Consider the following 10,917-nt stretch of genomic DNA (forward strand, 5'->3'; position numbering starts at 1 on the left):
AGGACAGTTCTCCAGCCAAGCAATGTGTTCAGAAACACATATGCTAGTGTAAAGTGTGCACAGAAATGCAAATGTTGGGGGGAAATCACACACCAAATGCATTGTATTGGGAGAAAAATAAATATTAGGGAAAATATGTTTTGCAAATATTCTAACATTTGCATGCAAAAATGTGTATGTTAGGAGAAATGCACACTAATCTTACTTGTATCTGTCGCGGGTGGCACTGTGTGTTAAACCACAGAGCCTAGGACTTGCCGATCAGAAGGTCGGCGGTTCGAATCCCCACGACGGGGTGAGCCCCTGTTGCTCAGTCCCTGCTCCTGCCAACCTAGCAGTTCGAAAGCACGTGCAAGTAGATAAATAGTGCAAGTAGATAAATAGGTACCGCTCCGGCGGGAAGGTAAACGGCGTTTCCATGCGCTGCTCTGGTTTGTCAGAAGCGGCTTAGTCATGCTGGTCACATGACCCGGAAGCTGTACGCCGGCTCCCTCAGCCAATAAAGCGAGATGACCTCCGCAACCCCAGAGTCGGCCATGACTGGACCTAATGGTCAGTACCTTTACCTTTACTTGTATCTGTAAGCCACCTTCAGTCCTATCAGGGAAAAAGACATTGTATTGTGTGTGTGTGTGTGTGTGTGTGTGTAATAATTATTTTTAAATGCTGGTGGATTTTCATGAGGACTTTTTAAAAACAATCATAGCTGATGTGGCAATGTGAATAAATGAACTTTAGATTCAAAAATATGAGAAACTGAGAGAAACCTAAATCAATAGATTAGGTGTGGTGTAGTGGTTAAGAGCAGTGGACTCGTAATCTGGTGAACCGGATTCGCTTCCCCGCTCTTCCGCATGCAGCTGCTGGGTGACCTTGGGTCAGTCACACTTCTCTGAAGTCTCTCAGCCTCACTCACCTCACAGAGTGTTTGTTGTGGGGGAGGAAGGGAAAGAAGATAGTTAGCCACTTTGAGACCCCTTAGGGTCACTACCTTAGGGTCACTGCTTTATCACTATAAAGCAGGGTATCAAATCCAAACTCTTCTTCTTCTTCTCCCTGTTGGGGAAGCAGTAGCTTGAGGTGTGGCAGCTGGTGTGTTGGAGGGCAAAGTAACTGACAGCAGACGGAGCCAGGGATCAAGACAGCTGGAGCCAACTAATTCTGGTTATCTCCCCATCCCCAGCAGAGATTCTAAAGACACTTAAGCAATACAGTGAAACCAGCCTGCGCCAGAGGCATAGGCCAGGAGGGGCATAAAAATCTCTATTGGAGATTGACTGGTAGAGATAGTGACAATAGACCCCTTTTGGATCTTGCAGCACCTGGCAGGACAGGGGAGAGAAGAGATTGCTGGGAGGCTGGAAGTGCCATTGCCGTCTCTCCATCCCTCCCTCCCCAGAGAGAGGGGGGCAGGGCCAGTGGGGGGCACCCTCACTTACAGCCCACACCATTGGAGGCTGCCACTCTCAATGCGAGAAGCACAGAGCCCGGCAGACAGAAAGCAAGCAAGCACAGAAGCCCACAGAGGGCTTCCCTCTGCCTGCTCAGTGAAGAGGATCTCCTTCCTGCCATGGTTGTTAGATGATCATTTAAATCACTAATTACATTACAGGAACATTTTTTGTTAAATTATATTTCCCAGGCCATATATCACTGTATATCTATCTATAGTGAAAGAGCTAATTGGGAGATCTTGCACATTTCCTAAGGAGCTCTGAGGCTGTAACCCTGTGCACACTTTGGCATGAGTAAAGGCCATGGAGTGCAACCAGGACTTCCTAAATCAAGGCTCAGAGACAGCAAGGAACTATCCCACAAGCTTTGCTCCTTTGGAGGCTGGGGCACCTTGTGGCAATCTTAATCCCATTTATTAGGAAGTAAGACCCGCCCCCCTTTGAGTCAGCAGGACTTAGGCCTGAGTAGAGTTGCACAGTTACACAACAATCCTATACACTCAACCTGAGAATAAACTCTATTCAACTCCATGGGACTTCTTTTGTAAGTAGGCCTGCAGAGGATTGCACTGTTGGCTGATTTATTTGGCATAACTGGTGGAACCCTTTACAAGCTTTGTCTTGTATGTGTATTGACAACATGCCCAATATACAAAATGGGGAGTGTGGAAGGTATTACTTTGTAAGAATTTTGGACTGGCACTCACTGGAGCATTTGCTTTTTTAAAAACAAATAAACCTCACCTCAAAATAGATCAGTTACAAACGACCTGGCCTGTGCTCCAGTCTATGAGGCTTGAGAGTGTTTCAAGTACTTGGGCCGTGTAAAATGCAACAATTTCTCATATCATTATTGTGGCAAAGTGATTTTTTTCTGAGAGGGGCGCACCAATATAGCTCCCTCCCAAGGATACACCTCATAATGCAGTACAACTGCTCCCATTTTCTCCCTCTACTGCCTGTGCTAACTGGCATTGACCCTACAAGATCTCAGGCCCAGGGCCCTTTCCAGTCTTACTACCTGTATCAGGATGCTATTCCCAATGGTAAGTGTGATAGCTGTGGCTGGTGGGAGCCACCAGTCAACACTCCAGGGTAATCAAGGGATGAAAGGGGAATTCACACTCCCACTGGTAGCAGTCAGGTGGGGGGGGGAGGTTCAGCCCGCAGTGGGCAAGTGCTCTGTTGCTGAGTGGGTAGCAGCTCTCACTGATATCAGTAGCCCAGCCGCTGCACTTTCCCAGGGCTGACTGCAATGTCTTTTACCTCAGCTCCCAGTGGTTACCATTTAAGGTAGGAATTCAACGCCCTTTTGCTCATGCAACAGTGGTGGCAAGCAGTTCCCACTATTGAACTGCTTCACTAACTGCCATTGTGTGTAGTCCAACTCTTAGCTAACATAGCACAGGACTATCTTGGAGGGTGATGGAGATGTCAAAGAAGATGCTTGGTTGTACAGAGATGCTGTCGTTGTGGGTTTCTTGCACAGGTTGGCTTAATTGACCTTTCTGGCCCTTCCCATTCTATAGGTCAGTGTTTCCCAACCGGTGTTCCGCGGCACACTAGTGTGCCGTGAGACGTTGCCTGGTGTGCCGTGGGAGGGAGGCGGGCGAGGCGGGCGGCGAGAGGCGGGGCGGCGGCGGCGAGGAGAGCAGCATGGCGCTGACGTCACGGGGCTGTAACGTGCCCCACATAGGCACACGCGGGGCGGCGAGCGAGCTCCCTCCCACATCCCATCGCCGCTCGCTTCGGCCGGCCTATTGGGCTGTCGCAGGCGGAAGGCCTGCGCATGCGCGAGGTTTTTGCGCCTTCGGGATTCCCTTCACGCCTTCCTCCTCCCGGGTCCTTGAGAGCGCGGGAAGCGGCAGCGCGAGACCGCCGTTGAGCCTGGTAGGTATTGCGCTTGCCAAGGCAGTCATTTGGGAAATGAAAACTTGCAAAGCAAGCAACCAGTTCAATCTGAAGTACGTGTATGCTTAATATCCTGTATCTGAAACCTGTTCTGCCCCTCCCCCACACTTGGTGCCATTTTCATCTACACATGCAGCAGAGTAAGTTGACCCAGAATAGTACCAATTCAGATGGCAGATGGGAGAATGACAGTGCTGAATGCTTTCCCATGTAGAACAGTCCCTGCAAATAAAAACCTAGCATATTTGGAAGAGGGATGCTAGCCTAACCATTACCTTCTATGCTGTTACTATTTTTTTAATTTTTTTTACATAAGTAAAAAGTGACCTTTCCCCATCTGGCATGGTGGTGTGCCTCGAGATTTTTTTCATGAAGCAAGTGTGCCTTTGCCCAAAAAAGGTTGGGAAACACTGCTATAGGTTATAGCAGGCATAGGCAAACTTGGCCCTCCAGATGTTTTGGGACTACAACTCCCATCATCCCTAGTTAACAGGACCCAGTGGTCAGGGATGATGGGAATTGCAGTCCCAAAGCATCTGGAGGGCCGAGTTTGCCTATGCCTGGTTTTTAGCCAACTGACTTCTACTCAGAGTAGACCTCTTGAAATGAATCAAGTTAGCCATGTCTGTTAACTTTATTGGGTCAACTCTGAGTGGGGGTAGCATTGTATTCTGACCTATATTTCTTTCTTTGGAAGAACTTACTGCTTAACTCTTCACAATTATTTAGTTCAACATTAACATTAGTGCTATTGCCATGATGGGAAGCTGTGTGTGATTCCTAGGAGCTTTTGGTCTCAAAAGTCTTTCCACACTAGGAAAAAAATTGTTACATTACTTGTCTAGATGCATTGCACAGTTTGGTAAATAAATGCAGTTTCTAAAAGTTTCTGAACTGTGAGTGACTAAAGAACTCCCACTGCAGGATATATACCATATAGATACCTTTCTTGCCCACCTCTGTTCCTACAAAGCATAATGATGCTCTCACTTGGTGAGTCAAGCCTTTCAGCACCCAGTTAAATGCAGGAGTATATTGAGCTGTGAGCAAGAGTGGGTGGCAAATCAATTGATTTAATCTATAGTGGGAATGTCATAAGTGGAAAATGTGCAGAAAACTTGTGATGCTGGTTAAGTCAGTGAATAAGAAGACATGAGGAAGATGGTGTGTGTCCAACATTTGACTGAGAATGCACAAAGGTGATATGGAGAGCAGTGTCCCATCCCCAGTGTGGAAGTAAGATTCAGTTGCCAATCAGGTCAGTTTCTGTATATGGAAGGTGAAGGAGGCACCATCTTGCCCTTTGCCACAGGCAGCGGAATGTCTTGGACTGGCTTGTAAGCTTGTGCACCTCCAAATGTTGGACTACAGTTCACATTGTCTATGACTATTGGTTATGTTGGCTGGGGCTGATGGGACTGAAGATTCACAACATCTGGGGGTCTACAGTTTACCTACCCCTACATTACAGAAACACTTCAGTTGAGTTACCTGCTGTGTGTGTGTGTGTGTGTGTGTGTGTGTTATTTTATATGAAAAACAATTTCAAGCACAACTGTGCACTAAGGATTTGGGGGGGGGGTGTTTATATGGATGCTAGCTGATTGGTGCCATCCACGGGTGGCTTGTGCTACAAACTTTCAAGATGGTTGTTTTCCAGTGCTTAGGATTACATCCACACTATACATTTAAACTACATGGCTTTCCCCAAAGAATCCTAGAAACTTTGTAGAACTACACTTCCCAACACTCTTAACAAACTACAGCTCCCATGATTGTCTGGGGAAGCCATGCTGTGGATGTGACCTAATTCTGGAGAGTAAGAGTTCAGCTGAGCTTCACAAGGGCGTGCCAAGCTGCAGCCTGTCTTCTTGACCCCTTCCTTTCACTCTACCACTTGAAGATCTTTTGATTAAAGACTGTTTTTACAAGTCACGCAAAGGAAAACTTAATAGCTCTACAAAATCCACTTTGCCTTTTCATGTCTGAAACTGATAAAGAATTGGAATGCCAAGTGCAACTGAACTGATATTAAAATAACACATGAGGCTATGCCAAGAAATGCATTACTGTGGTGATAACTCATTAACTCAACACAAAGAGATACTACATTGTAAAAAAAAAGACATTTGCGGAGTTACCCATACAAATTACATTAATATCCTGCCTTTTCCCCAAAGCACATGTATACTCTGCTCATTTCATCCTCACAACAGCCCTTTGACTCAAAGGGAGGGAGGGAGATATATGGGATAAATTTGATTCAGCTCACATTTAGGCCAGCTTATATAATTTGCACTTTTTGAAATAATAGGAGAACCAAAACACAACATCCTTTGAAATCGGCACTTCTCCATTTTTGCAATGCATTACTCACACCAAGCAATGTGTGGAAAAATGCATATTCTTAAGTAAAGTGTGCATATAAATGAATGTATTAGTGAAACTAACATAAAAAATGCATTACCGGTATATTGTGGGAGATTGCATCACATTTGCACTAAAATGCTGGTGATTTTTCACATTTACCGTATTTTTTGCTCTATAACACGCACCGGACCATAACACGCACGTAGTTTTTAGAGGAGGAAAACAAGAAAAAAAATATTCTAAACGAAACAGTGGATGTATGATTTTTGTGGTTTATGCTGTGGCCACAGACATGTGATCTGACAGTGAGTTTGGAGTAGCTCAATGCAAAAATCCTGAGGATCCATGTGGATCCATGCTTTGTAACCACGTTTTTCACCACTGCGACCCCAGGCAACAGTGGGTGCGTGATTTTTTTGGTGCAAGATGCAGCCATGGACATGCTATGTGATCTGATGGTGAATTTTGGGTGACCCAGTGCAAAAATCCTGAGGATCCATGTGGATCCGTGCTTTGTAACCACGTTTTAAGTGGGGAGGGAAGGAAAAGCACTCAAGGGACAAGGAGCACACATGGGGTGGGTGGAGAAGGATGCTGCTAATAATGAAGAAGAGGGGTATAAGGGGAGGAACCAACCGGACAGGACTCGTGTAAGCAGCTCCTCTCCTCTCCCGCTTTGCTCCTTTAAAGAAGCAGGCTCTCTGTCCCTCTCTCTTCCCCACTCAGCGGCTCTTCTCCCTCTTTGCTGTTTCAAAGCGAGCCACGGAGGAGGGAAGGAAGGGGAACCATGGATCCTCTGCTCACAACTGCAGCAGATCCCCCCCCCCCCGCCACCCATAGGCATTCGCTCCATAACACGCACAGACATTTCCCCTTACTTTCTAGGAGGAAAAAAGTGAGTGTTATGGTGCAAAAAATACGGTATTTATTTATGCAAACTGATATGGAATTGTGAAGAATTAAACTTAAGACTGGAAAAGTGAGAAACTGAAATTGAAATATTCACCCATATTCACTGGTTACCAAGTTTAACCAGTGAGCTTCATGGCTGATTTGAACCCAGGTCTGCCCAATCCCACTACGCCATGCCAAGCAATTGCCGCTGAGGACAAAGTAGGGGAGATTGGAGAATCCATGGGAGGATGGAAGCTTCTGTCACCAGGTCTTCCAAAACCTGGAAATACTCCAAGATGTTTATGATATGACATTTTAGAGAGCTTCCTTGCATTAATGAAAATCTATTTAGGACATTGGGGATTAGGCTTTTGGAAGAGAGCTTAGTATAGACTCCTAGATCACAAGCATTAAATGAGCAAGACGCCTGCATTAAGCAATTTTGCTCAGTGTTGAACAAAGATAAGAGAGCTATTTAAGAAAGAGTGGTTTGTCCCCACTATTGAATGAAAAAGAAACAATGTTGAAGCAACTCAATTTATCAACAAAGAACACATGCCACATCCATTACGAGACTTTGAACACTAAACAAAGGACTGTGGTTTCCCCATCCCCCTGAAGAACCAGTTGATCTGCCTGGCAGGAAATGGATATCAGGACCCTTCAACTGGAGAAATCAAAATGCTCCTTCTTTTTGTGGGAGCAGTCAAGTCCAACATTTCCTGTCTGCTAGAATGGACGCAGAGAGGAAGGCACTCAAGGGGAGGTGGCTCCAAACAAGGAAGACTTCCTGTGGCCAGGTAGAAGGCATGGCCCTAGCTGACCCAAATAAAAGGGCTGGGCACACAGCCATCTTCCTCTTTGGGGATTTCTCTTTGGACCTTCTCTTCTGGCCAGCTTTAGCTCTTGTCTCTTAGCCAGCACATGGCTCATCTGTAACAAAGGATGAGACTTAGCTCAGACTTCTCTTCCCTACACTTAAATCAACAACTGTACCTGTAACTGCAACTAAAGCCTGCCTTCAGATTGCTACTGAATGTGAGCATACTTTGTTCTTACTTTTCAAAAATACTGTATGGTGCTATTCTTATTTTAAGAGTGGAGTAAAGGAGAAATTATCAAGAAGAATCCAGTGTGCACAAAGGGCACCCTGAATTGCTTAATTAAAAGACTGAAACCAGCTACTCCAGAAGCTTCCTATGTATCTGCAAGATATCGCTCACCTGTAACAAGGACGCAGCAGAAAAAAACTGCTTTTGTTTCCTGACTTGTCTGCAAAATTTGATGCTAAGGAGTAACAGAGTAAGGGGGGGGGACTTTTGCTCCATTGCTTTTCACTCCCACCAATCGAGAGGGATTGGTATACAATAGGTATACATTTGGCACCCTCCCCCCGAATTCGGCACCCATGTGCCCCACACCCCTTGCACCCCCAAGTAAAGATGGCCCTGGTCAGGCCATTGGTCCATCCAGCAGGGGGTCTGCAGGGTTTCAGGCAGGGCACATCCCTGGCCCTCGTTGGAGTTGAACCTGGGACCTTCTATATGCAAGCAGGCGCCCTATCCCTGAGCTATGACCCTTGCCCATCTCTGGTGTACATATGGGTTGTACCTTCGAATCCTATGATTCTACTGTATGTAAGAGTGAGATCTGCTGGTTAAACCAGTAGATACTGGAGATTATTCTGAAGACCTGGCAAAATGCCCAAATATCTTTCATTTTGATTGTGGAACTGTATTCTACTTATTTTCACACTGTCCATCAAACAAAGTGAGTGGTTTACAAATTTACTTTAAAAACACAAAATAGAACTAGTAGGGGGGAAATCAGAAATAATAGAAATCAGCTACATGCAATTCAAAGTGCTGGTTTTGACCTATAAAACCTTATGCAACTCAGGACCCCAATATCTCAAGGACCATTTCTCACCACAAGAACCAGAACCAGAACCAGCCCAGCCCCTTTTTCATGTGCCTCACCTGAGAGATGGAGACAGTGACCGCATGAGAACTGGTATTTTCAGTGGTGCCTCCCCCCCCCCCATTTTATAGAATCTTCTCTCCAGGGATAAATTTCACAAAATAAAAGTTAATTGGAGGAGACAAGGTTGAAGGTATATTGGAATACAGTACAAAGAGAAGGAAATAAAGAGAGAAGATGGAGCTGTTAAGAGGTAGAGGGAAGTTAAGCATTATAGAGAAATAGATGAAGATGAATATGTATAGAAAGAAAAATAGATTATGTATGTAACTGTAAAGGAAAAAGACGCTGTAAGATCTGTAATTTTTAAAAAAGAATCTTCTCTCCAGGGAAATGTGTCCTGGCACCACTGTTTTCAGTTTTTAGGTGTTCAAGACCTTTTCATTTACCCAGGCCTTGGGTGGTGAGGCTGGGTTCTACTGTGCCGTAGTTTGTATGCCCACTAACCAATGCAATAAATCATTGTCATCAAAATCTCTGAACAATGACTACATTAAACAAATAAATCAAATCAACACATTCCTGCAACCCAGAAAGCCCTTAAAAGCAACCAGTGGCATCTGCAGCTGGCTTTGGCATAACGGGGAGCTGTTGTAGAAGGGGATTTACTCCCCCCCCCCTTCCCCTTGCAGGGAAGATGTGATTCAAGCTGCCTGTGTGTGAAGAAACAGCAGTTGGGGAGAAAGCTGCAGAACGGAAGTGGGCGGACTTCAGGCCTGGCAGATTTACTCTGATTGTCTACTAGAACGTCAAGATCAACCAAGCAAAGCCAGGTGCAGTCCCAGATTTATGTATAAGCTAAACAAGCTATAGCTTAGGGCCCCACTCTCTTGGGGGCCCCAAAAAAATTTAAAGGGGAAAAAACTAGATGTACACTTCCAAAATATAAGATAAAAAATAAAATGAAACCTACATACAGCAGCAGTGTTTTGTGTTGTGTAGGCTCCTACAATGTGAGTAATGGGCATATATAGCATATATTTAACACACACAAAAACAGCGACAATTTGTTGTTGACAAAGGAGAGCTGGACATATAAAGGGCCCCATTGCCTTCATTAGCTTAGGGCCTCATCAAACCTAAATCGAGCCCTGGCCAGGTGGAAAAGACATTAAATTAGAATGAAAGGATGGGGTACCTTACCTTTGGCCCCTTACTTTTCCCGCCCCGACCTGGCCACAGTGATCCATGCGACGGTCCCCTCCAGGCTTGACTACTATAATTCGCTCTATGTGGAGCTGCCCTTGAAACTGTCCCAGAAACTCCAGCGGGTGCAGAATGCAGAATGCTGCAGCGAGCCTCCACATGGGGTCCCTGCCATGAGAGCATATTCACCCAGTGCTTTACCAGTTGCACTGGCTCCCGGTGGAGTACAGGGTAAGGTTTAAGGTGCTGGTTTTGACCTTTAAAGCCCTTTGTGGCTTAGGGACTCGTATTTACGGGAAAGCCTATTCTGGTATGCCCTGCAGAAGACCTTAAGGTCCATGAATAATCATAGTTTAGAGGTCCCGGGCCGTAAGGAAGTCACATTATCCTCCACCAGGGCCAGGGCCTTCTCAGTGATGGCTCTGACCTGGTGGAATGCTCTGTCCCATGAGACCAGGGCCCTGCAAGATTTAACTTCCTTCTGCAGGGCCTGTAAGACAGAGCTATTCCGCCTGGCTTTCAATTTGAAAGCCTGATCTTTTATTCCCCTTACTTCCCTCCACCTCCCCTTTTTATGAAGATTACCTGCTGTGGGATCCCACAGCTAATTCTCCCCTGGTCTCCTCGCTGGCCCAAATAGGACTAATTTAGCCAGCTAGCCCTCGTGATCATCTAATGTTTATTGGATGGATTTTCCCCCTAAATTGATTTTGAATTCTGAATTTATTGTTATTCATGTTTTATACTGTATTTTATGCTGTTTCTTGTTGCATCAATTAAGTGTTTAAAATTTGTTGTTAGCTGCCCTGAGCCTGGTTTTTGAACCGGGAAGGGCAGGGTGTAAATGAAATTTAATTTATTATTTATTATTACCTCTGAGCTAGGGGCGGCATGTACCATTTCAACTGCCTGAGGTGAAATGGAAAAGTGCTGCTCCCCCCCACTCCACTGAAGCCATATGCTGGAATGCTCCCCCCCCCCCCCAATCCATGAAGACCACAGCAGCAATCCATGAAGACCACAGGAAAATTATAGCACACAACCAGGCAGGTAAAAAGGGTTGCAAACCTCTTTTTTAAAAGTAAGTAATTAACATAGAAATGAACATTAGACTTCTACCAGATTGTTAGATTTCCAGAAGTGTATTTTACATTATGTGAAA

Source organism: Podarcis liolepis, assembly GCF_965112155.1.
Source record: "Podarcis liolepis genome assembly, chromosome: 16".
Lineage (NCBI taxonomy): Eukaryota > Metazoa > Chordata > Lepidosauria > Squamata > Lacertidae > Podarcis > Podarcis liolepis.